Source organism: Stenella coeruleoalba (assembly GCF_951394435.1).
Source record: "Stenella coeruleoalba genome assembly, chromosome: 3".
NCBI classification, from domain to species: domain Eukaryota; kingdom Metazoa; phylum Chordata; class Mammalia; order Artiodactyla; family Delphinidae; genus Stenella; species Stenella coeruleoalba.
In genome coordinates this window covers 9,965,268-9,990,555 of record NC_137148.1, presented here as the reverse complement: position 1 = coordinate 9,990,555, position 25,288 = coordinate 9,965,268, and the positions used below count along the sequence as shown (strand labels likewise).

The following is a 25,288-nucleotide window of genomic DNA, read 5'->3' as shown; positions in this document are numbered from 1 at the left end:
GCAACGGGAGAGGCCATAACAGTGAGATGCCTGTGTACTGCAAAAAAAAAAAAAAAAAGTTTAAGCGAGGTAATAAGGAGGCCACGACAAGCAATCAGCCTGAAATATGCAGTCAAATGGAATAAGAGGTAAACATTACTGAGTGTTTGGGGGAACAAAAGGCTTGGGTGGAAGAAACGTGTCCTTTTTCTGTGCTTGCAATGGGGAAACTTTCTAACCAATGCTTTCTTAGATTTTAGTTGGGTTTCGTTTCCATTAGGGCCTCAAAGTTTATTTCACATGAGGTATCTGATATACCTAGTACTTTGTATTCAGTCTTTTAAAGAGGTATTAAAATGATAATACCATTCTATACTGGTCAGCAGAATATTAAAAAATATATGTTTTAGAGTATCTGGATGTTCTTTGTCTTCAACTGTATTACTAGATTTTTGCTGTGTACTCATACTTTTTCTCACTTCTTGATATTACCCAATGCTTCTTGCTCTAAGTGTCAATGACTCTAAGCCCCTGGTCATTTGCAGCCCTGGTCAGAGATGACTGACCTTCTCGGAATTGTGTCTATAACAAAAAACAATGTCTGTGGTGGAGAGGGGATGCCAGGGAGTGGTCTAAGGGCTACTAATGATTCATGATTGGATTATTGTGAGGTCCATTTTGACTGTCTAGCACTTTTGTATTGTATCTAGGATTCTGAGTGTGATTCAGATAAAATTCTCAAGGCAGTGGGCTAGTAGCAAAATCCTCAGATAGGATTGGTCTATCTTATTTCATAAGTTTCTTGGGGTGGCTGGTTGCTTTCCACAGTGGAATCCCCTCAAACGAAGAGGTGGAGAAAGATAGATTGACTCTCCCTAACATAGATGAGGATAGTTCTTTCTTTCACGACGTCATGAGCAAGAACTTGAACTCTAAAGATAGAAACCGAGAGACGCCAGGTCTTTGAACAGACCCATCAAGAGTTGGACACCAGTGATATTAGTTGAAGAGACTGTTAAGTTCCCGTTGCGAAGTTCTTGTTTGTTTGCTTGTTTAAATCTCATTCCTGAAGTTATCTCACCAGTCTTCTCACCATCCTTGTTATTGGTCCTCATCCTCCCACATCATCACAGAATCCTGTACCACCTTTCATGTCCTCACCTGTGACCCTGCTGCTGACCTTCACCCTGCCTGGGGGTGAGTCTGACTGGTTCCTGGGTGGTCAGTGTATTCATATCCACCTCCTCCTGTGCTAAAGCTGCACTATAAATCTGAGCCTCGTTACTTCAAGGGAACTGACTCCTACTCTTGCTAATATTTTTCCCCCCTGTATTCTATATTGCTGAAAGAAGCTGCGTTAACTTTTATATTCCCTTCCTTTCTTTGGCAGTAGCTGCCTGACTAGAAGATATATCCACAAAGGAAATATCCTAGGACAGTAGAGATGATCATGCTTATGTTTCCACAAATGACAGCATTTTCCTCAGAATGTATTAAGCTCTATTCCTCTGGAATATATATTTGGGGTGAAAATAATATGCTTGTAATTTTAAAGTTAAACAAGTAATTCTGGGGCTTCCCTAGTGGCTCAGTGGTTGAGAGTCCACTTGCCGATGCAGGGGACACGGGTTCGTGCCCCGGTGCGGGAAGATCCCACATGCCGTGGAGCGGCTGGGCCCGTGAGCCATGGCCGCTGAGCCTGTGCGTCCAGAGCCTGTGCTCCGCAACGGGGGAGGCCACAACAGTGAGAGGCCCGCGTACCGCAAAAAAAAAAAAAAAAAAAAAAAAAAAGTAATTCTGTACCTGAATTATCATCTGAAAAATTAAATCAGTATCTAAACTCTGCAGCAAACACCTGTACTATTAAATTTTTTTGTTAGACTTATTGAAGTCTAATTTACTAAATCATAAAACTGAAAAATGTTAAGGATGTAGTTTGATGAGTTTTGGCAAATGCATTCGGTCATGTAGCCACCACCACAAGCATGACTGGAAACCTCCCCATCACCCTGAAAAGTCCTCTTGTGCCGCTTTGTCATCAGTCCCCTCCTCCCCCTCCCTCTGACCCCTGGCAACCATTGATCTATTTTCAGACACTGTATTTGTGTGTTTTCTGGAAGTTCATATAGATAGACTCAGAGTACTTAGTCTTTGGTGTATGATTTCTTTTAATTAGCAAAGTACTTTGAAGATTCATCCATGTTACTGAGTGTGTCAGTGATATGTTCCCTTTTATTTTTGAATAGTATTTTACTGTATTTGTTTATCCAATCACCAGTTATTTCCATTTTTTTGTGATTGTGAATAAAGCTGTTATGAACGTTCAAGTACAAGTCTTAATATGGACTTGTTTTCATTATCTTGGATAGATGCATAGAGGTCGAATTGCTGAATCATATGTTAAGTGTATTTATTTTTTAAGGAAACCACCAAACTCTTTTTCGAGTGGCCCTCCCCTTTTGCTTTTCCATCAGTAGTTTGGGAGCTTCCATTGTACTGCATCCACACACAGTATTATCAATTGTTTTCATTTTAGCAAATCTAGAGTTTGTTGTAGTATCTCATTGTGGTTTTAATCTGCATTCTCCAGTGACTCACTATGTTGTGCATCTTTTCATATGCATATTTATCACCCATATATCTTCTTGTTTTAAATGCTCAGTCAAATCATTTGCTCATCTTTTTAATTGAGTTGTTTGTAATATTGCTATGATTGAGTCATAAGAGTTCTTCATACACTCTGGTGACAAGTCCTGTGTCAGATGTGTGTCCTGCAGATATGTGATTTCAGTCTGTAATTACTTTTTCATTTTTTTAAATGTTTTTTGGAGAGCAAAAGTTTGCACTTTTGATGAATTCCGATATATGCATGTTTTTATTGTGTAGTTCATTTGTGTATGTTATTTTAAAGAAATCTTTGCCTAAACCATGCTCACAACAATTTTCTCATACTATTCTCTACAAGTTTTATAGTTTTAGGTTCCATATTTAAGTCTATGGTTCATTTAATTAATTTTTAATGGCATGATATAACGGTAGGATAGAGATTGATTGTTTTTCCTTTTTTTATTTTTGCATATCATTTCTTAATTGTTCCAACACAGTTTGTTGAAAACATTATCCTTTCCCCATTGAATTGGAGGGACCCTTTGTTGAAAATCAATTGACTGTGTATATGTGGTCTTTCATTACAAGTTTTAGACAAAATGCACCCCCCACCAATCATCCTAAAAAAAAATTTGGTGGAAAGAATTTTTCAGGATAAAGTCCCTTTCCTATGAAGATGAGAAGTAAGAAACAAAGGACATACTGATTCGTAGCTATTTTGTAAATGTCATTGATTAATTTTTTTATGCTCTAGCAATTTCAGCCACGTGGTCATTTCTCTGCATGCTGTTTCCAATGCATGTTATTGAAGTTAATTGTAGTTTTGTGTTTTGTTGTTGCTGTTAGTATTTCTGGATTTTTTGTTTGGCTTTGCTTCTAAAAATAGAGATAAAAGTAGTAGATTACATGCACTTTAAGTACACACCTGGCATTCAGTAGACTCTAAAAAGATGTCAGTTGAATGAATGCACAATTGATAGATCCAGGTTTATCAATGGTAGTTATATCTTTGAATTTTATTTTGGAATTTTTTTTGTCAAAATTTGGAACACCTGCAAATTTCGGGGAGAGAAAAGATCTATCATTGCGAAGTTCCTCCTGTTAATTTTCCTTAACTGGAGAAAAATCATTTTGTTTTATTTTCCTTTTCTAACATCTTCTGAACCAAAATCACAAAAAACACTTAAAAAATTACTCTTAATAAATATAAATTTTTCTGAATATTCTTGCTCCATTTTTTCAAGTCTCCTTTTAATTTTATATTTGAAATTACATCTGTTTAACAAAATTGCATCTGAAATTAAATCTCTTTAACAAAATACAACCTACACAGTATATTTTGTCAATGACTAAAATGTCACAGTTGTCACTAAGTATTAAAAAGAATTCCTTATGTAAATGAAAACAGTAGTTCGATATTTTTATTCATCCCTAGAGATAGATTTCACATTTGTGCCTCTTTCCTCTTAACAAGCCAGTTGATATGAGCTATTTCTTTAGTTAAAGGAGATGGCTTGAGAGTTCTCATATTTCTGAGTGTTCAGTCTTCATCAAGACATGATCTTTTTCCTTATCCTATAAATTGCTAATATAGTATTCTCCATACCATTCCTACCTAATTTGCATAAGATTTTTTCCCAAATATATACTCTTTTTGTTACTCCTTGTTATATTTTCTTTCACTTTCCTGACTGCCAAGGGGTTTTTTTGTTTGTTTGAATTCATTCCTGAACCCAATTCATATTATATTTTCATCCATATTATTCCTACACACACAGCCACACACACACACACACACAGGAGTAAACACAATTTTGCACCAAGAGAACTCATCCAGTTCTAAACTGGTGGGAACTGAACAATATAGTTCCCTCTTCTCTTTTAAATCTGAGCTTAAATTCTAACTCTTTAAAAGATCCTCTTGTTATTCTAGATCACAGTGACTTAATGAATTTCTCCATGCAGTTACTCAAATGTGTAATTTAAAAACTGTATTTAATTGTTATTCTCTGTCTCTTCCAATAAAATGGAAGGCAGGGAGGGACCATTTCTGTCTTTCTGGGTTTATATCCCCACCACAGACTTGTGCTAAACTTCTAGTCATCACAGGAAAGGGACTTTATCCTCAAAAATTCTTTCCACCAATTTTTTTTTTTAGGATGATTGGCATGGGGGGTCATTTTATCTAAAACTTGTAATAGAAGACCACATATACACAGTCAATTGATTTTCAACAAAGGGTCCCTCCAAATCAATGGGGAAAGGATAATGTTTTCAACAAACGGTGTTGGAACAATTAAGAAACGATATGCAAAAATGAAAAAGGAAAAATAATCAGTCTCTATCCTACCCTTATATCATGCCATTAAAAATTAATTAAATGAACCATAGACTTAAATATGGAACCTAAAACTTGTAGAGAATAGTATGAGAAAATTGTTGTGAGCATGGTTTAGGCAAAGATTTCTTTAAAATGACATAAATGAACTACACAATAAAAACATGCATACATTGGAATTCATCAAAAGTGCAAACTTTTGCTCTCCAAAAAAATCTTTGTCTGTGAAAACAGAATAATAGATCCTCTCTGGGGATCCAATGAGATCTTATCTTAAAGCCTTTGGCACTGAATCTAACACATAGTAAGTACTCAATGCATGAAGTGTGGTCCTAATTTCACTTCTTTACCAGCCTATAAAGAAATAAATATAATCCAGTGCAAATTTATCAATGCATTCTTCTCCTGACTTGGCATTTTTCCCTCTAAAATGAAGAGCAGTCTGCCTGGAGGTTAAAAGTCTCATACATGTATGAAGGAAGGAATATTTCCACTGGAAAATTTTCAAAGAACAACTGGGTAATTTAAGTTTCTCGTTCCGTGGGAGCAGTTTGCCGGTAAATATTCTCCTTATGCTGCCAGAAAGAAACCTGTCATTCTGTTAATGTGACTTTGAAGGACATAGTCATTGGAGACTGAAAATAGTGGAAATCATGCATGTTTTGGAGCAGCATGCCGTTTCAATCATTCTGAAGTTTAATGTGAAAGATACAAAAGTTATTTGCTAGTTTGCTTTTTCTTTCTTTCTAGGTTTTTTTTTCTCTTTGATATAATTGTCTCAAATCCATTTTGAAGTAGACAGGATATAAATAAATGCTTAAGAAGATATGGTTGTATGAGTGTGGGGAAGCTTTCAGGACCATGCTTTTGTGGTGACAAGTTTGCCTCTGTGGAGGCCATGTTTTTCTAGAAAACACTGGACAGAGCCATAGTCAATGTTATCATTTAGCCATTTTAACTGCATGGTCAGTCCAAACAGTTTTGCCATATAGGATGGTTGGAATGAAACCAAATCAACGAAAACTGTTCAGTCCACCAGCCGATAGGAATACCACTGAGATCTCTATTTATTGACAAGGACTCTTTTCAAGAAAATAGTCAAAACTATCTTTTATTATTACTGTGTTTACTGCAAAATTCATTAGCTGTATTTGCTTTCTATTGATGTTTGATATTAAGCTGGCTAGTCTTATATCTCCAATCAATAGTATATTCATTACGTTTTATGTTGGTAAGAAAATAAGTTCATCTAATTTTTGGTCATTTAATGTAAATCTTCACTTGGGAAATAGAATCTATTCAGTGTAAATTCCTATATACAATCATCATTTTAAAGTATATTGAGAGCTAGAGGAACGAGTTACATGATTCCTTAACAGAATTTTATGTTAGGTAATTATTGGTAAATCTGCAAGAAGATACAAGTGTTGTTCATTTCTCTAAGTAAGCATTATGAATTAAACCCAGTATTTGGGTTTAGTCATATTTACAGACTGTTGAATTTTAAAGAATCCATTTGAGGAATTTGAATTTAGTTTTATTTTGAAACGATGATGAATATTTCATTTTTAAAATAGTATATTTTCATTTGTAGATTATATGTGCAGGCCACAGAGGCTTTGGGATAAGGGAAGGAAAGGTGATTAAAGACAGCTTAAAGAACAAGTCAACTCCAGCAGGCAAACTTTCATATATTTAATGAAGCAATCCTTAATATAGGACATAGCCTGGGTCCCTGGGGGATGGGAAGTATCACAGAACAATTTTAGTAGAATCTTTCCATAACATTAGTGCTACAGCTCTTTCCCTTTTGAGTCAGACTTTTTACCATGTTCTCTTTTGTTGCATGAAGGAAACTGGGGTGGGTTGATACCTCATGTATACACAGCTAAATAAAATAAGCCATGCCACATTTGTTTGAAAGCTATGTTATCATGTTTTTACATTATTTAAGCATATTTATGTAAACTGTACATGTGTGCTATTTACAGTTTTTTCTCAATAAAAAATAGGAATTCCACATTCAAGGAAATCTGTTATCTAACAAAATCTCTAAAAATATAAATGAAACTTCTGGAATGAACACCACATTAATTCTCAATTGTGAAATCAGCTCGTAGGCTACTGGAAAAGTGAAATATTTACATTTGTCTTATAGTTCAAGCAAAATGTAATGATTAATGTAATCAACATGAAATTTGTATTTAACAGATTTTTTTCCTTTGCCAAAATATAATTACTGTTGTTATCTGCCAATGAGTGTGTGTGTGTACACAAACATATATTTTAAAATTATCTTCTAATATATGCAAATATGGTAGTCCAAAATCTGATATTGATTTTCCATAGTTTCCTTGATATTGATTTTACATGTTTACATACAGTAGAATTACTTTAAGAAAGATATATGCAAGTGTACGCGTGTGTATGTGAACGTGTGTACGTATGAGATGCATGCAAGCACTCATCCACGGAACTCCTGGGAATGCCGGATAAATAGCAATGAGCCAGGACTTGGAGTTGACCAGGATCTCCGGCACGAGACAGTGTCAGGCAGACCAAATGTTGGCTAACAGGTTGTATTTTCCGTAGCCATAAACAGCTCATCAGGGCCGTACTGGGGCTGGTATGCCCTGAGCACCAGAAGAGCCATTCCGGCATTTGCATTAGGAAACGCTGGGAGTCATATCAGAGCCACTGGGTTGAGTGTCATCTGACACTTGTGCCTAGAACTAGGAACCCAGATAGAGGGGCGGGGATTCATAGTTGACAAACATGGAAACTTACAAGCAGATATTAAGACCTGGACCCAGTGACCTATTGTTTTAAAATGTAAGTTTTAGGGCTTCCCTGGTGGTGCAGTGGTTGAGAGTCCGCCTGCCGATGCTAGGGGACACGGGTTCGTGTCCCGGTGCGGGAAGATCCCACATGCTGCAAAGCGGCTGGGCCCGTGAGCCATGGCCGCTGAGCCTGCGCGTCCGGAGCCTGTGCTCCGCAACGGGAGAGGCCACAGCAGTGAGAGGCCCACGTACCGCAAAAAAATAAAAAAAAGAAATAAAGAAATAAAATGTAAGTTTTATTAGTATTCAGGTATGGTGAGGCCAGCAGATCAGGAGATGGTTGCCATTGAAAAGTCACAGATCCAGAGAGGCAAGGATGTGCCACATGGTGAGGGGCCTTACCGGGAAAGGCCAGGGTCAGTCAGGAGGCAGAGGGAGTAAGGGGGTAAATGTGGGCAAGAATCTGTGTCGTGTTTCCCATGGGAAGGAACAGGTGAGGCAGGGCAAGCAGGTTTAGGATTGGCTAGCTTCCAGAATAATATCAGGGGACTCGGGGGGGGGGGGGGGAGGTGTAGGGGATGCCCCAGCTTGTCTTATTTCCTGGCCCTGGGGGTGATGAAGGCAAGAGAATATTGACCCTGAAAGTGAGAGCGTAATGGAGGGTGCAATGGGGAGCCTGGGCTCTGGACTGGCTCATTTGCATATGAAAGGCCTGCTCCTTGGGAGGGTCATTTACTATGCCTGGGAGGGGCAGTCTCTCCAGAGGCGTCAAAGCATCAGAATTACAGAAAATAAAAGGGCACGATTCATACACCTATGATACAGAATACTCTGGGGAAGAATCACAACAATAACGATACAACTGCTATTTTCCAAGTTTTTATTCAAGATGTTGGAGATTTTTAAAATCTAGAAATGCGAAACATCATTGATTACGAATTTCTTTTTGTTAATATTAAAATGCATTTGACACATTATTTTAAATATTTCTTGAAAGCCTATTTAAAAACAAACGTAAAGCTCAATGTTTGGCCGCAAGTTCAAATCAGTATAACTGGAAATGAGCTGTGACACCAAGTAGAGGGTGCCCACCAGAGATGCTTCCTGCCTTGTAAGGCAATAGAGCCATGTGAAAAATTGAGGCATATACTATGATGATAACTTCAGAATTCAAATAATAAGATGACTCGTGATGTTTCCTCAGTGAAATATCCATATACCTTCCAATTTGGGTGCTCATTCCCTAAGTCCCAACAGATGGCAACAGTCGTTGATGGTGAAGGGTTATGACTCTGAGATAAGTGAGGGAATTAGAGAGTCTCAGTTCCTTGTGCAACATTTGAGAAACTGGGATATTTTGATAATGTCATTTTTGTATACTCAGCTAAACCAAAAATACTTACGCCTTCTGTTTGGAGTGTTTAAACTCTACCGTCATGGAAGCAAGTTCAGAAATCTAAAATATATTAATTATGACCCGCTTTAAAAGTACAGACAGGTTCTGATCAGCAGAGAGTCTCACACATGGGAATGAAAAAAGACTAAATAATGAATAACCCACTGGATCACAAAGCCCCTGTACTTTCAGACCACACACAGGGCAAGGCAAAGGAAGGGGAAAATATTGAAAATATATTTGGAATCGTTTTAGATTTAGATTAGGGTGTTTAAGATTAAGTTTGTAGTGCCTATAAATGAAAGTCATACACCACCAGAAAAAAACCCAGAAAGGAGATAATGGCTTTTTTAAATGATTGTCTATTAATTTTTACAAAATTCTTATTTGGATTCATCTCCTAAAATTACATAACTTACAAAAAAATTGGAGGGCAACGTAGTTTCTGGTTAATTGGTAATATGTTTAGTAGAATTTTATTTTTCGCAAAATGAAATAAACATTTGAGAGATAAAATAATGTACTGATAAAGTAAGGATGCAAACGATGCCAAATATATGTAGAGGCTCATCTAATTCCTGAGAGATTGCTTGGGTGGTAATCATAGTGTTTCTTGTAACTAGAATAGGCTATAATTATTTGATTATAAAAAAAATATTTATTGTAAATTGTACCACTGAATGAGAATTATTTCTTGTTATTATCAATCTAATGTATTAAGTAGTAATTTTACCAAATGACAGCTATTATCATTTAACTCCAAAATCTGTGAGAGGGGTGTGTGTGTGTGTGTGTGTGTGTGTGTGTGTGTGTGGTGAATATTGGGTTGTGAAGATGTTTCCTGGGACTAATTAGCAGTATATTGTCAGCAAGGTCTTAAGGAGACAAGTGACCAAAAGCTTTTTGCCTTTTGAATCTAAACCTGACCTGAACTAATACGATGTATTATTATCATATTAGTTAATACAATGTGCCAGAATTATTTCCCCATAACATTTATGAAAATATTGTTCCCTAGAAGGCATTTGGGAAAATGGCCCATATTCCTCAGCATACCAGTATTACACAGGAATGGAGGTCAAGAGCCGTATTTTACTCCTATTCATATTAATGTGTTCTTGACCTAACAAAGAGCCTAGAATAGCTGCTCAGTAAATGTTTGTCGAGTGATCACATGAAAAATAACTCTTATCCAAGTACACATTACATTATCCATACTCCATAAATGATAAATGAATGGTGTGGATGAGCTAAAAAATGGCAGCATGGAAGGCACAACCTGAATCAAGTTGAGAGATTATGACATCAAGTGCCTTGTGGGTGTTAGATGAGATGAGAATGAAATGGTACCAGGGGTCCAGCTAGTGAGAAATGCCCAGGAATTTCTCTCCAGGGGTGAGAAATAATAAAGATGGTCTCACTAGAGGTAAATGAAGGGTCATATTTGACAGACACTCATGAACTTGGAAATAAATATAGGAAGCAAATGAACAAGAAGAGTCAAAGCTAACATCATGGGTTTGAGCCTGGGGGGCAGGAAGAATGTATTGTTATAAACCAAGATAGGGAAGCTAGAAATAGGAGCATTTGTATAAGGGAGAAAAATACTGTTGTGATCATGATTTTCAGTAACCCTTGGCTCATCCATGGAGGTAATGGACAGTTAGAAATATATTCCTGGGACTTCTGAGGCAAGAGATGGCTGGAAGGGTGAAACACGTAGTTATGATGGATGATGCTTTGGGGGCAGACAAAATAATGGAAGAAATGTATGGAGAAGAATCAATCCTTGGAGGCAGAACGTAAGAGAATGGCTATGTTTAGAAGGAAGCAAGAGGGGACAAAAAGGTGGGCAAAAATAAATGGTGTAGAGATAGAAATTAGGCTAGTATGAACATCACGGCCAAGGTACATAAACTGTGTCAAGAAGGGTGGGTCATCAACAGTCAGATACTACAGACATGAAATGAAGTCTCTCGGGAAGGCAGTCACCCTTTAGAATGAGGAAACCATTGGCCGTGTTTGACAAAGAGTTTCTGTGGAGTGACAATGATAGAAACTCTTGCAGTGGACTAAGATGTGGATGGATGGAAAGAATCGAATGAAATATCTTGCGATGCTTGACAAAAAGTCACAGTAGAAAGTGTCTTAACCAAAAAGGTTGAAGGAAACTACAAAGTGAGCATTTTTGTAGTGAGAGTGACCCAATGAAGAAAGTGAGATTAGGGCTTCCCTGGTGGCACAGTGGTTGAAAGTCCTCCTGCCGATGCAGGGGACACGGGTTCATGCCCCGGTCCAGGAGGATCCCACATGTCGCGGAGCGGCTGGACCCGTGAGCCATGGCCGCTGAGCCTGTGCGTCCAGAGCCTGTGCTCCGCAACAGGAGAGGCCACAACAGTGAGAGGCCCGTGTACCACAAAAAAAAAAAAAAAGAAAGAAAGAAAATGAGATTAAGTGTGAAAGCAAAGTTAGGGGTTAATTGAGCATCCCAGCCCTGGAGGAGCCCAAGCAGAGGGAGGAGAAGAATCTTGGCTGCAGGAGCAAAGAAGGGGAGGCTTCCTGAAGACCCAGATGGATTTTAAAGTACAGGGAAGTAAGAAGTTGCTGCTGGGAGTTGAGCGTCTGTTGAAAGTAGAGGTAAGATCGGAGGGCGTGGAGGCTGGAGAGGTCGTTAGGCCTCAGGGAGACAACAGGGGCTCCTCAAAACTGTCATTCTCCCCTCAAGGTCTTTGGGAAGCTGGGCTTACTGCCTAAGAAGTTCCTCTCGGACGTATCCACAAGGCTAACTTCCTCCTAGAAGACGTTGCTACATCCCACCAGCAACAGTGCAGTTCAGAAAGTCAGCTCAACTCTTGTGTTATCTGTTGTATTCTTTTTAATGCATTTATATGATGTACTAGAAAGCAAACTTGCTAGCAGTCCATACGTATGGTTTCCAGTTATTCGCCTGTCCCCAACTCATGTAATTGTTTTTGGATTTTGGGGTCTCAGTCTTCCCCGTTTGAAAAATCAAGGGCTGTGAATACATGATTTCAAAGATTTACTCCAATTTGGAATTTTTTTCTCTTTCTAAGAACTATCTCCATCGTTTCTAATTTCGGCTTTTAATTGAAGAATGTATAGTCATGCTAAAGTGCTCATTTAGTAGGTGGCCTTACGTTATTTTTAAGAATAGAGAGTATTTTAAATATAAACCCAATTAGGATTGGAAAATACTTTATATTGAGTGTCTACATGTTTCCTTAAGTAACTGCGGATGAACAATAACTACTATCCTTCCATGTTTAATAACTGCTATAATTCCAGTTAAATATATCCGAACCTTTTCATATGTTAAATATAACAAATATAGTTATGCTATAAGAAGTAGAATGGATCTCTTCTACATGTACTTAATAAATATGAACATTAAATATATTTGAATTTTACTCAAATCCTATATTCTAGTAAAATATATTCAAATAGTAAGAACAAACGCATATGTAGGGCCATTACCCCTTCTAGGTGCTGTGTCTGTATATATACTCATTAATTCTCACGAAGGCACTGTGAGATGGGTACCATTATTCTCACTCTCGAGATGAGGAAACTGAGAAAAAAAGAGGTTACAGAATTTCCCAAGGTCACACTGATATTAGTGCCAGAGCTGGTCTGGCTCCTTCATCTGGACTCTCAACCCCATGCTACCCACTCCCACAAAATGGTGAAACACAGATTTAGATGCCTGCATGCTGTGCCCAGCTGTAGTTCACTGAGTTCACTGCTCTGGGATATTCAATCATGTGACAGTGCCACAATTTGTCCATTCACCCTTTATGACCATTTGAGTTGTTTCTGAGGTTTTGCTATTATGAACAGTACTGTCATGAACGGTCTTGTACATACCCCTGGCTTAATTTATAGTTTCCAAGAGTTTCTCTTCATTATATACCCAGGAGTCAAAGTTCATCTTAATAAGTTAATACTAAATTATTTCCAATATAAACTACATTCCTATCAGCAAGAGAAGAGATTCTGTTGCTTCACATTTTTCTACATCACTTGCATTTCTTAATCTTGGTAGACTGAAGTGGAAAAAATAATCCATCAGGTGGTAAAAAGGAAGTCGGTATTTGATACAGAGGCAAAAGACAGCTCTAGAGGCAACAGAACTTGCTGTGTTTGAAATCTTGTTTCTTCAGACTTATCAGAAGTCATACCTCAGGCGCAATTTTTAACCTTTCTGAACATTATTATGTACTTTTGTAAATGAAAGATATTTTATTACTCAGTTAAACATAGTCGCTACATAACAGGCAGTCAGTATAAATTTGCTAAAAATGTGAATGATGTGTAAGTAATTGGAAGTATAATTGTACCTTCAAAGGAATTTAAAACAAAAGTATAGAAGAAAAGGCATATTATCAAGCAAGGAATTGAATTTTGTATCAAAATAATAAAACTTTTAAAGTTGGCATCCATTTTGTCTTTCTGTACATAAATACATGTATATTTTATATACAGTCTGATTTGTCACTGTGGATGCAAAGATGAACAAGATTGAAAGGAGTTGATAAATCTAATAAAATGGAAATGGGGATTTGGTTGGTGAGTCAGAGGAAGAGGAGGGGTAGCAAAGTTAAAATACCCAGATCAGTTGTTATTGAGCTACAGATATGCACTAACTATTACGAAAACACAGATTAAGGTCTAATCCTAATTCCAGCCCTAACCAGGCTGTGGAAAGTAGGGGAGCAGGTAGGAAAGAGGTGACACAGGAACTGAGACTTCCATGGGCAACAAAGCCTAATTCCTTGCGCTACTTACATATGGTTGTCTCTGGGAGGAGTGTGCATGCAGTATTTAATTCAATCCTGAAGCAATAAATTGCCTGTAGCAGAAAGAGCAAATTTTTGTATAAAAATTAAATTCTGAGCAGGTCAATTATGATACCTTTGAATGCCCTGATTGGACCTCAGGTTTGGTTAGCTACTTAGCTCCTAGCAGTGGTTTATCTTCTGGATTCTGTATACCATGGTGGTCTTGGTGATATTTTCTTATCTTTTTTTTTTTTTTTTTTTTTTTTGCGGTACGCAGGCCTCTCACTGTTGTGGCCTCTCCCGTTGCGGAGCACAGGCTCCGGACGCGCAGGCTCAGCGGCCATGGCTCACGGGCCATGTGGGATCCTCCGTGGCATGTGGTATCCTCCCGGACCGGGGCACGAACCCACGTCCCCTGCATTGGCAGGCCGTCTCTCAACTACTGCGCCACCAGGGAAGCCCCTCTTATCATTTTGAAGGAAGCAGCAGGGTTTGCTTTTGTCTTTCATAAATGTCATAGGCAATTTTAATAAGAAGGACTTTTAAAAAGATTAATTTAAGCTTCAACAAATGACATAGACATACACACACATGCATATGTCTACACAGTTGTGGGAAAGAAGCAAGTTAATCTGTAATTTCATTACTTATACAAGCTACTTTAAACAGGATAATTGCTATATGAATGTCATCTTGACATTAAAGGCAACTCCAAAGCAAAATGGATTTTGATTAAGAAATCTTGACATTGGCAAACAATTATTAGAAAATGTCACACAAGAAGTAGGTTGGTACCGTACTCCACAGCCGTAGACCATCAACAGCATCATTCTGTTCAAAGGGGAAAAGATGGGGGAATTACCTGGCAGTCCTCGGGTTAAGACTCCGCACCTCCACTGCAGGGGGCGCAGGTTCGATCCCTGGTCGGGGAACTAAGATCCCACATGCCATGCAGTGCGGCCAAAAACCAAAAACAAAAATAAACAACAACAAAAGGGAAAAGGTGGGCTCAAGAGACTGATGTCATACCCAGGACAGAAAACCTGTGACTCTATCGTAAGGTGTTGTTAATTGACCCTTAGAAAACACTGAAAGTTTTTTTGTGGTTTTGTTTTTAGAGATAAGAAGAACCTAGTCTTATTAAGCAATATAATCTTAAAGCCATGCTTTCTATGAACAGTTTTTCTTTATATTCAAATTTACCATGTAACGTGTACCATGAAAGAATAGGAAGGTGCATAGGTGGTATTCAGTGTATTGTGGCATAAATCTGCTTCTTTAGGTCATTAGTAATTTAAATATATTTCAGGAATACTGAATTGTTTAATATTTTTTGAAGATGATTCCTTCTGAAAAATTGTGGTTTCTATAAAGACAAAACTTCCAACTCAGAAGGCATGAGAAGTGGTATACTGAAAGATAGGGATTAAAATCAAACAAAAAAATCGCACTTTCATATGTTCCTTTTGCCCAAAGTCAACACCGTTTAAGTGATAGAACAGAGTGCCCACCCTCTAATATTTGGGGTTTCCTATCAGAAATGCTCATATATATATATATATATATACAATATTAGGTTTAAAGCTCTATATTTCTACATTTTGTGACTACAGTCTAGGCTTGGTGAATACCTAGAATTGGGACTTATGTCAATAGAAATGAAAAGGATGTGATATTTTGTTCTTAGTGTCAAATGTTCCTTGATTACTTATTTGTATTGGGAACACAAGTAGGAATTACATACAGTCCTTGCCTTCAAAGAGCTCCGAGCTTAGAGAGGACTGGTGGTGAGAGACAAATGTTTATCATACACTGGACTGAGAGTTGGGATAACACATCTGCCTGGTGTTTTGAGCATGTGGTGGTCCCTCTCCTTGGGGGGAGGAGGAAAGCTTTGTATGGCAGTTGACCCTTGAACTAGGCACGAGCTAACGTTTGCCGGACTGGAGTGGTGATTGCTAAGGGATTCCTGTAGAAGGAACCGAACCTGCAAAGGCTTGTGAAGCAGGGCTGAGTGTTCACTCCAGTGATGCTATCTGTCATCATAGAGACACCTAGGGTACCCAGGGCCTGCATGCTGAGCAGAGCACAGGAAGAGGAGACCTGGTCAAGGCGTCCACCTCATCTGTTCTGGGTTCAAGAAGACCTTTATCATTGCATCCTGATCAACAGAGTACAAAGTGAAAATACATAGACTCCATGATTAAGTGTAGACTAACAAGGGTGGTCCTAAATCTTGCTTAAAGTGCAATTTTGAAGGTTTTAGAGTTGATAGATTTTGCTGTTAGAGAGACTCTTTCTACTGACTTAGACCCTAGGTTTGCATCCTAACTCTTGGCTCGAAATTGCAGTCTACCTCTAATCTAATTGCTTTAGGTAAAGTGTCTCCTTTCAGCAGACAAGAGCTTCCTTTGATAGCTTGCAGTAGCATTTTTTCCACCTAAACGTACATGCAGCTAAAGTTCAATAAGGCATCCGTGTAGCCAGATCTATAATATGTCATTTCTATTAGAAATATGAATTTATTGCACTTCTTTGAGATAAATAGAACTCTGGATGATATTTTTGAATCAACATTTTTTCCCTAGGATTGATATAGGCAACATTCATGATAATAATATTCTATTGCTTAAAAGTTACAGACCATCAGCTAGAACCCTAAGGGTTTGTTTTCATAAGCAGAGGAAGGAAAGTGGCTTAATGGAAGGTGGGTGCCCTTGGCTGAGAGGAAAACTCCAGACAGCCCTCTGGCATTAAAATGTAGTGATTTATGAACCTGGGTAACACACTTCACTCCTCTAGACCAAAGTTTCTCACCCTGAAGGGAGAATACTCTTTCTCATGCTTTATGGGGTTGTGGTGAATATCACATCAGTTATCACAGGTTTATCTTTTTAAAATATTTTAGAATGTTCAGCTATTCTTTTTTTTTGGCTTTATTGGGTCTTTGTTGCTGCGCACAGGCTTTCTCTAGTTGCAGCGCGAGGGGGCTACTCTTCGTTGCGGTGCACGGACTTCTCATTGCAGTGGCTTCTCTTGTTGTGGAGCATGGGCTCTAGGCACACGGGCTTCAGTAGTTGTGGCACATGGGCTTCAGTACTCGTGGCTTGCGGGCTTTAGAGCGCAGGCTCCATAGTTGGGGTGCACGGGCTTAGTTGTTCCACGGCATGTGGGATCTTCTCGGACAGGGCTAGAACCCGTGTCCCCTGCATTGGCAGGTGGATTCTTAATCACTGTGCCACCAGGGGAGTCCTGTTCAGCTATTCTTATAAATACATTCTTCAAGATCTTTTCAACTAGAGAGTTTGAAATCGTTAGTATTTTGAGATACAATATACAAAACAAGATGTGGCTTTTGAATGTCATTTCCTTGATGGTACAAACCAAATGTTTGTCCTTCCCAAACACACAAGGCGCTGGGTTTTTGCTTAGGATCCATTTATGAAAGTCACGACTTTCCTTGGGGTGGCTGGGCCTTAGTCAGCTCTGGCCTGGAGACTTTCGTCTGTGCCTTTAGAGGGAACTCAGTGTATGGGGAATGATAGTCGAACTTTGGGTCAGGAACCAGTCATAAAACTCTTTGTCATGAGCACTTATATTGTTATCGTAAATCAACATAACAGATACTAGGACTCAAACCAAATTGCTGTCAAATAAATCAGTTCTAAATTTCTCCTCATGTTTAAAGGAGGTCACTGTGTAGGTTAAAAGATTCTCAATGTGATTTTGTTGGGAGGAAACTAAAATGATAAAAGGCTAATAGAGTCTGGCCAAGTGGAAGAACTTTATTATCACCATGTTGTGAGGTCAAGATCCCAACCCTTGGGGTGGGGTGAGGAGGGCCCTCAGGTTCAGGCCAGCCCTTGGCAATTGGCTTCAAACCTAAGGACTCCTGGGTCCAGACCAGGCTTTGTCTAGACACATCTTTCCAGGACTAGAACACAGTCAGACCTTCAGACAAGGTGTTCCCTTCTGTTACCTCACTGGTCAGTGTTGGGCATTATTAATCTCTACTGGACCAAAAAATAAGTTTCAAAATTGTGTCCATCATCAGTATTATGAAATAGACTATTGTTCTCCCAAAGGTTCAAGAATGTCATTCTCGCATTAGGGTGTCAGTGATTAATAATTCTCCCTCAGTTAAGACTATCATAGTAACAGAGGGTCAACTGAGATCCACTGATTTGTTTGTTTTTTGTTTGTTTGTTTCTGCGGTACGTGGGCCTCTCACTGTTGTGGCCTCTCCCGTTGCGGAGCACAGGCTCCAGACGCACAGGCTCAGTAGTTGTGGCTCACGGGCCTAGCCGCTCCACGGCATGTGGGATCTTCCCGGACCGTGGCACGAACCCGTGTGCCCTGCATCGGCAGGCGGACTCTCAACCACTGCGCCACCAGAGAAGCCCTGAGATCCACTGATTTGGAAGGAAAATTTATACTCTTGAAGAGCGCACATATTCTGTGTTCAGTAGGAAAAGAAATAGCTGCAACCTTAGGTCAACAATTCATAATTCATCAACAAGAAAAAAAAAAACCTTCCTGTTTTGTAAGTAAATAGAAACTAAACCATATTGATTTACTGGGGGAGACAATAAAAGTATACGTAGAAACAACAATCAAAGATGAAAAATAAATAAGCAGTACATATACTTTCAGGTAGTGGTCAGTGGTATGAAGAAAATGAAATACATGGGGCAATGAAATTGAGCTTAAATGGGGGAGAGTTGGGCAAGATTAGGTGGGGGAAGACTTCTTTGGATAAGCAACATGTGTGCTAAAACTCAGAGAAAGAGCAGGAGAAGCCAGGTGAGAAAGAATGATCCAGGTAAAGGAATTGCTTCAGGGGTCTAAGGAAGAAAATGCCATGTTTGGAGCTTAGCGAAAAGAGGGAACACTGGAAGAAAATAAAGTCAGAGAAGTAGGCAGGGACCAAATCCAGGTGCTCTGTGAATGAGATGCTGCTGCTGCTGCTGCCGCTGCTGCTGCTGCTGATGATGATAATGATGCTGATGTTGATGATGATGATGATCATGGGAAGCCATTTGAACATTACAAGCAAAGGAGTGAAATGATGTGATTAAGATTTGGATAAGACTCTCTGACTGCTCTGTGGAAAATAAGACTCTAGAGGCAGAGGGGAATGGGACAAGAAGGGAAGGAGGGAAACCAAGTAAGATGCTGTTGCAGAAAAGCAGAATAGAGATGATGGACTAGTTGGAATCAGTAGGGATGATGTGAGGTGGAGGAGATCAAGATATAGTTTGCAGGAGAGCAGAGCAAACACATTTGCTGATGTATTTTTGTAGGGTATAAGGAAAAGAATCTGGTCCCGAATCTCTTCTGTTTTTGTCCCCAAGGACTGGATTGATGGTGATCCAATTTTACAGAGATGAGGAAAGGTTGGGAGAAATAAAAAAATCTATTCTGGTGTGTGAACTTATGAGAATTCTGGTAAACAAATACCCAGTGGAAATGGGCAGAAGGTAGTTGACTAGACTGGTCTAGAGTCAGTGGGGAGGGCAGAGCCAAAGATGAAAGCATTGGGAATCATCAGCATATAGATGATGTTTAATGCCTTGGGCCTGGACAAGATAACTGTATGAAATTTCTCCTTCCAGTCATTTGTTTTCTGGGTTTCTATGAATCATAGTTTTTCGGAATTTAACAGGACTCTTCATAGCTTCCATTGCTCTGGGTAGGTTCACATTACATTTAGCATAATACATTAAGTTTGCAGCTTCTACTTCCAGGTTTGTTGCAAATTGTTGATAAAACTCACAAGTGCTCTATTTTATAACAGTGCCCTGGGTTCTTTTCTTATGGTTGTTAATGAGCTTGAGAATTTTTTATAATGCATAGTGTCAACTTTAAGCACATTTCCTTGCATGGGACCTAATTATGTATAAATTTCTGCTTATAGCAGAAGGTATGTTGCTTTTAAAATTGGAGGAGGGTTGATACCTGCTGTGTTCATAGACATTCAGCCCAAGTTTTGAGTTTCTTCTACTTGGGATGTTGACAGTTTGACATGTTTAACAGGTCTGAATTAAATAAAACGGTATTTGAATGAACACAAGGAGTATCGTGGCGAAGTAGATTCATAACTGAGACTGTTGGGCACCTTTCTTTCCGTAATTTTTCACAGGCTTAATAGTCAAATAATAGTAATTTATATCAATTGAATTGCAGTTGATTTTAATATCATCTAATAAAAGACAGTTAAACTTCTAAGTGAATTTATGCATTATAATTAATATGTGTTTGCTGTTTCTTAAAAAATTAAATACTTAAAATTGTGTGATTACTGCTAGAATTATTTTAATAGATCATTTTTCCTTGCCATATTTTCAATGATTTTATTTATTTTAAAATGGGTGATAATTTTATATATGCCAATTTTATATAGAGAGACTGTACTCAAAATACATCTCAAAATATATCTATGCAGCTACCTCAGGGGTCAACTTTGCAATATTAAGTGTGTGATTTAGTTAGTTAGGGCTGCTGTAACAAGGTCCCACCAACTCGGTGGCTTAAACAACAGAAATGTATTGTCTCTGTATTCTGTAGACTAAAGACCTAAGGTCAAGGTGTTGCTTCCTTCTGAGGTTGGAAGAGGGAATCTGGTCCATGATCTTCCCAGACTTCTGGTGGTTTGCTGGCCATCTTTGGTGTCCCTTGCCTTGAGGAAGCATCACCCTGGTATCTGCCTTTATCTTCAATGATGTTTCCCCTCTGTGCATGTCTCTGTCCAAATTTCCCCTTTTCATAAGGACACAAGTCATTTTGGATTAGGGGCCACCCTAATGACTTCATTTTAACTTGATTTTATCTTTAAAGATGCTAAAACCAGTTATGATCACATCCACATGTTCTGGGCACTAGGATGCCAATATGTTTTTTTGGGAGAGACACAATTCAACATGTAAAGGTATGTAATCTCCTTTCCTCCCTAACATTGGTTACTTTCCTTAGACATTTTTAGTGAAAAATCTTGAGGATTTTCTAATTTTATCTATATACGTATATCCCTAGGAACACACACGTAGCCCCATTTATACGTTTATAACACATCTGTGAAGCCAGTGTACATCTCCTGCCCTGACCACTTCTCTATGCTCCAAATGTGTATTTCTGCCTGCTTTCTTATCACCTCCAACTGGATGAATGGTAGACATTTCCAGCTTAACATGTTCAAAACAAATTTTTGTTTTCTATCCCCATCCTCTAATGTTCTTCCATCATTCTTTTCCACCTCAGTAAATGATTCTTCTATTCCCCTAAATTCTGCCCAAAGAGCTAAGTCATCCTGACATGTCTCTTTTCCTTATTCCTTTCTTATATCTATTCCATTGCTGTAGTAGTTTCATACTGCTGCTGTGTCAAATTACCACAACTTAGTGGCTGAAAAGGATACACGTTTATCCCACTGTTGTAGTCCACCATGTGTCTCACTGGGCTAAAATTAAGGTGTCAGCGGTGTTGCATTCCTTTCTGGAGGTACTGGGAAGAATAAACTGCTTCTAAGTTTATTCAAGTTGTTGGTCAAATTCACTTGCATGCAGTCCTAGCATTGAGGTTTCCATTTCTCTGCTGGCTGGTGGCCGAGAGCCATTCTCTGCTTCTAGAGCCCACCTGTATTCCGTGGCTCGTGACTCCCTTTCTTCATCTTCAGAGCCAGCAGCAGTGGCTTTGAATCTCTCTGACCTGTTCTCTGCCTCATCTCTTGCCTCCTCTATTTTATCTCTCTGGCTCTAGCTGGAGAAAATTCTAGACTTTTAGTCGCTCATGTGCTTAAATTGGACCAACCTGGATGCAGGATAATCTCCATATTTTTAGGTCAACTCCTGTGTAACTTTAAGTTTATCTTCAAAGGTGCTCCTTGGTGGAATTTCAATGACTGTTTCAATAACCAGAGCACAGGCATCTTGCGGGGAGAGCGACCCTTTAGAATTCTCCTTTTTACAGCTCCCATGTCCTGTTTGCTCCATTTCAGGACAGTTTTGCTTTTCTCCTTTCATCACAGTAACCATATTCCCAACCACCGTTACTTTTCTGGATTATCATCATATCCTCCTCACTGGTCACCCTACGTGATTTCTATGAATCATGGTTTATCAGATCCAAACAGGACTCTTTCTTCATAACTTGTATTATACCAGGTGGTTTCACATTAACTTAATATAGTAAGTCGATCTTTTTAAAAACAATGCCTAGATAACCAACAAGGACCTATGGTAGAGCACAGGGATCTCTACTCAATACTCTGTAACGGCCTATATGGGAAAAGAATCTAAAAAATGAGTGGATATATGTATACGTATAACTGATTCACTTTGCTGTACACCTGAAACTAACACAACATTGTAAATCAACTATACGCCAATAAAAATTAAAGCAAAACAAAAAAGTAAAACAATGCCTGTCACATCACGTCACTTAGATCCCTCCAATGGCTCCCTTTAGCGTAAGATCCAAACCTTAAAATGCTCTACAAGGCCCTGTTTACTCCTGTGAAGTCTTGGTCACTTCACCAGACTTCTTTCTTATCCCTGCAAGAAGCCATCTTCGTCATGTATGGTGGGTGTGAATTGTCTGTGATTCTCTGTTAGAATGTGAGAACCTGATCTGTTTCCTTAGTGCCAAACCTTCAGCTCCTACAGCACACGGACATTGGGATTGTTCCACACGTTTGTTTCCCTGTAGAATTTAGGTTGCTTTCTTAATGTGTACCTTCATTCCATAGCATGTGAGGCTGTTGCAGTGCTGGGTGCCCTCTCCTTTTCCTGATGAGGAGTTCCCCTTAGACACTATATGTGTTAGGCAAGTCCTTGACCCCCCAAAACTTGTAGCTTGGGCTTCCCTGGTGGCGCAGTGGTTGAGAGTCCGCCTGCCGATGCAGGGGACGCGGGTTCGTGCCCCGGTCCGGGAGGATCCCACATGCCGCGGAGCGGCTGGGCCCGTGAGCCATGGCCGCTGAGCCTGCGCGTCCGGTGCCTGTGCTCCGCAATGGGAGGGGCCACAACAGTGAGAGGCCCGCGTACCGCAAAAGAAAAAAAAAAAAGAAAAGGTGAACTGTAAGCTGTGTGAGGGTGGAGCCACTCTGTGTATTTTACCACACTTCAGAATAGTGCCTGGAGCAAAACAGATGTTTAATAACTATTTGTTGAATGAATGAATGAATGAACGAATAAATGAATGAAAATCAAAACAAGAGCCTTCTCAAATTGAGAGATTTCCCAACTTTATTGAGCTATGTAATAGACTTCTCTACAATACTTGTCATCTGTCGTAAACTCAACCTCCGTCTACATTGGCTTTTATTTTTAGGGAAAATAATCTTCCTGGATTTTATATTTTACATTAAAATCATGTGATTATGTAAATCAACCATACTTCAATAAGAAAATAATAATAAAAGAAGAAAATAAAATCATATGATTATGAAGTGGAATGCAGGACCTCTGTAATTAGCCATTAACCATGGATTCCTTTGGGAATCCAGTCTATTTCAAAGCAGGTACTGGCAGGTAATCTTGGTTACTTAAGATCAGGCAAGGTTTTTCAGGAGTCCTAAGGCAGCACATGAAGTCCTAACAGTAATACCAACAAAGGGTAGCAAAGTTGAAAACCATCAGCTGCTGCAGCTGTGACATTTACAGTTATAATGGGGATAACTAATTATGTTTGTTACATGGTATGGTTCATGGTAAATTTGTATTCTTTGAATCTATTTTAAAACTAGAATTGACAACTTTCATATTGCAAGAGTAGGTGGCCTCTTTTTTTTTTTGCTGTACTCTCACTGTTGTGGCCTCTTCCGTTGCGGAGCACAGGCTCCGGACGTGCAGGCTCAGCGGCCATGGCTCACGGGCCCAGCTACTCCGCGGCATGTGGGATCTTCCTGGACCAGGGCACAAACCCATGTCCCCTGCATCGGCAGGCGGACTCTCAACCACTGCGCCACCAGGGAAACCCCTGAGTCACATATTTTAATCATGAGTCATTTACCCTCGGATTCATATTTATATCCATGTGTCAGTATTGGATAATGAACATCCTAATATTTGGGATTTCCTGAAAGTAGGAAGGAAGTAGTAAGTTGATGCATTTTTGAGCCACTTCTAACTTTGGAATCCTCAGCACGTAACTCAAGTATCCATTCAATTGCAAGAGAATGCCATCAGCATGTCAGAAGAAACTCTTTGAGATTCCTTTGAGACTCCCATGCACATATATAATAAGACCCTTAAGAGACTGGGTAGTCATATCCACGTGCCATTTCTCATCAAATCAATAAACCTCGTGGCTTTATGAACCTCAATAGAAAGGCTAAATTATAATTTCATTAAACCCTTTTCCGTTGCTCTGATTCGTTACTGAATTGTACTCCCAGGCATAATTCTCACATTTGATCCACACCAACCTCATAGGTAAGTAGGGCTTCCAACCTTTTTGGGTTTTAGGAACCAGCAAAAATAAAACAAAAAGCAAAAAATCCTTTGACAGCCATGGATATCACACTTTGGGGAAAAACACTGTATCTGGTAAAAACTGTTGTTGGCAAGTTCAAGATTCCATTCATGATTGGGGATAATGAAAACAAATTGCAAAAATGTCATTAAATAAGTACTCAGATATGTTGATACCTACAAAAACGTTCTAGAAGACACAAGCTTCCAAAAAAAATCTGTTAGAAATAAAATACCTGTTTGAGATAAAACTTGCCATGGTAAGTAACTTTTCTCGTTTAACACTGTTTCTTTCAGTTTTCCAGAAAATACCCCTGTGGTTTCATGATCTACTAAAGCAGATTTCCATGCACATTTTAGTTGTTATTACAGGCACTGTACTTACCTTTGATATTTATAAGCCAGTCCTTAGTGAATATTAACTTTAATGAATATTAACATTTTTACACTTGCCTTTATTGATAAAATGTTTTGGTTAAGTCCTGTACTTCTCATAAATTTTCATGGCGAGTGAAGATATGTTTTTTTCAGCTCTTGGTCTTCAATCCATATATGAAAAGGCTATAAGTAATAGACACTTCTTCTCTCTCCTTATCTTTAAACCATCCCCTAGGAGGCTAATGAAGGAGAAATTGAAATGTGTTTCCTTTCACTTAAAGAAGTACAGCTAAGTCATTCAAATGTAAGAGAATAAGAGATATTTAAATTTCTGTATACAATATTGATCTTAATGACCTTTGAAATGGTCCGCAAAACCCTAGTTGGTGAAGGATTACTTAGTAGGTAGACTGGATGGGGGGTAGCTCCCTCAGGAATGTGGCTGATTCTTGGGGGCTGGAATTTCTCCTCATCAGAGCCTTCTTCCTTGGTAGGGGGTAGGGAGATGGATAATCCAATTCTTCATTGCTGTGCAAACCCCA

The 25,288-nt window shown here is 38.9% G+C and overlaps 1 protein-coding gene across 1 annotated transcript in view; it reads left to right on the top strand.

The window, feature by feature from the left end:
* Positions 1–25,288, top strand: part of CTNND2 (catenin delta 2) — a 935,284-nt gene that overhangs the window by 273,664 nt on the left and 636,332 nt on the right. The window lies entirely within an intron of this gene.